Source organism: Mirounga angustirostris, unplaced genomic scaffold (genome assembly GCF_029215605.1).
Source record: "Mirounga angustirostris isolate CCGP_5_RB_7025 unplaced genomic scaffold, mMirAng1.0.hap1 SCAF_9, whole genome shotgun sequence".
In the NCBI taxonomy this organism is placed as follows: Eukaryota; Metazoa; Chordata; class Mammalia; order Carnivora; family Phocidae; genus Mirounga; species Mirounga angustirostris.
Genome location: NW_026991717.1, coordinates 65,141,425 through 65,143,880, shown reverse-complemented (window position 1 = coordinate 65,143,880; position 2,456 = coordinate 65,141,425). Strand labels below are relative to the sequence as shown.

The 2,456-nt window shown below is 46.0% G+C and overlaps 1 pseudogene; it reads left to right on the top strand.

The window, feature by feature from the left end:
- The first annotated feature begins 425 nt into the window (after positions 1–425).
- LOC123842342 (tropomyosin alpha-3 chain-like) lies at positions 426–1,150 on the top strand (annotated as a pseudogene).
- The last annotated feature ends 1,306 nt before the right edge of the window (positions 1,151–2,456 follow it).

Sequence of the window (2,456 nt, the reverse complement as noted above, 5' to 3'; positions counted from 1 at the left end):
GGGCAGAATGACTGTGTCAGAAATGAGCACGTGGCTGTGTCCACCCAGTGATACTCATTTGAGAGACTGTACTACAATGACTGGAAAAGAGACACTTCCTTCACTGAGTGATTAAGAAGACTGGATCTGTGCATGGTCATTTTGTCACCAAGAGGAAAGATCTGACTGAATTGCATCAGGCCAGAGGACATCCAAGCTGAGAGATGGACAGTCTGAGTCTGGATGATGATATCAAGTCCCTGAACTCAGCACTACGTAAGGTAGTTCTTGGGAGCCATCAGTGAGTCAGGAAATTCCCATTTTTTATTAAGCTAGTTTGAAGTGGCTTTCTGTTTCATATAACCAAAAAGCATTACAGAGAAGCGGCTGCAGCTCTGAGCAGAGGAGGCAGGAAGCTAAGCATTGGCAGGGGCCAGGAGGGCACCATGCCCGGGATCACCACCATCGAGGCAGTGAAGTACAACTTGCAGGTTCTGCAGCAGCAAGCCAATGATGCAGAGGAGAGGGCCGAGCACCTACAGCAGGAAGTGGAGGTGGAAAGGTAGGCCCAGGAGCAGACTGAGGCTGAGGTGGCCTCCTGGAACCAGAGAATCCAGCTGGTTGAAGAAGAGCTGGACCATGCCCTGCAAAAGCTGGAGGAAGCCGAGAAAGCTGCTGATGAGAGTAAGAAAAGTATGAAGGTTACTGAAAACTGAGCCTTAAGAGATGAAGAAAAGATGGAACTCCAGGAAATCCAATTCAAGCAAGCTGAGCACTATGCAGAAAAAGCAGATGAGAAGTATGAAGGGGTGGCTCAGAAGTTGGTGATTACTGAGGGGGACCTGGAATGTACAAAGGACCGAGATGAGCTGGCAGACTCCACTGTGGGGAGGTGGATGAGCAGAAAAGACTGATGGACCAGAACCTAAAGTGTCTGAGTGCTGCAGAAGAAAAGTACTCTCAAAAGGGAGACAAATATGCAGAAGAGATAAAGATTCTTACTGATAAACTCAAGCAGGCAGAGACCCATGCTGAGTTTGCTGAGAGATTGGTAGCCAAGCTAGAGAAGATAATTGATGATTTGGAAGATAAGCTGAAATGCACCAAAAAGGAGCACCTTTGCACACAAAGGATGCCAGATCAGCTCCTGCCTGACCTGAATGGTATGTAGAGCACCCCAGTCCCACCCTGCAGCTGCTCTTCCTCCTGACACCAGCTCCAGCCTGAGGCCAGCCTGCCCAAAGCTGGCCTTGAAACTGATGGCTGATCTTTAACTGAAAGGCTGCTTTCTCCTTTTGCCATTTTTCCCACCTCAACCCCAGTGTCTTTTTCACTAGTGTCCACCTCTCCCCAGAGATTGCAGTCAGGCTTGAGGCTGAGCACCTTTGGGAATAATATTTAAGGGAATGTGAGCACAATGTGAAGTGTCCTTAAAAGTATGTTGTAATGGGGGCGCCTGGGTGGCTCAGTCAGTTAAGTGTCCAACTCTTGATTTCAGCTCAGGTCATGATCTCAGGGTCATGATCTCAGGGTCACGATCTCAGGATAGTGAGATCAAGCCCCACCAGTCCCACGATGGACTCATGATCAGCTGGGAGTCTGCTTGAGATTCTCTCTCTCCCTCTGCCCCTCCCTCTGTGCATTCTCTCTTGCTCTCTCTCAAATAAATAATTTTTTTTTTAAGTATGTTGTGATGTACACACTTTGTAATTACCTTTTTCATTTCTGTTGATGTAGTGACCATTTGTAAAACATTCTAAATAATTCCGCAGTTCTGAAGCAGCAGTCTAACCCCTTCCTCACATCTGGAAAGTCACTTTTCAGCTTAATGCATACTGCCCTCTCCACAGAGGAAGGAAAGCAAAAGGGGCCTGCCTTACTGAGAGCCAGAGCCCAGAAGGAGACCCATTCTGGGAAACATCACTGCTCTGTTCAATATACCAGCCAAATTAGAAAGGTGATTCCAGAAGGAGTTAGCCAAAAAAGAGTATGGCTCAGGTTTTCAGCTTATCTTTGAAAAACTTTACTTTTAATTTTTTTTCATCAGAAGTGACCAAACAAATTAATAAGATATTGAGACCTCTACCTGAGACCAACCCCTTCCCCTTTCTTTACCCCTTTCCCAACCACTCACAGAATGGTTCATCATGTCCCCCTTATGTTGAGGTGACCACTTACATGCTTTCCTGCCTCCTTGAAAGAAAAAAGAAAATTGTGTTTGCCACTGATTTAGCCAAATGAAATAAACTCACCTTATCACCCTTTTCGGGGTCTGAAGCTGCTGTCTCTAAAAATGCCATCTCATCATGCTTTGTATCAGTGAGTGCTAGAGAAATCTTGAATAGCTTATGTACAGAATGGTTTTTAAATTTTATACTATTTTGAAACTTTGCTTTTTGGGGGCAAAAAAAAAAGGGGGGGGGTTGGGGCACATTGGCCACCCTGTCTGGCTGAGAACTCTACAGTCTTTGGGCTGA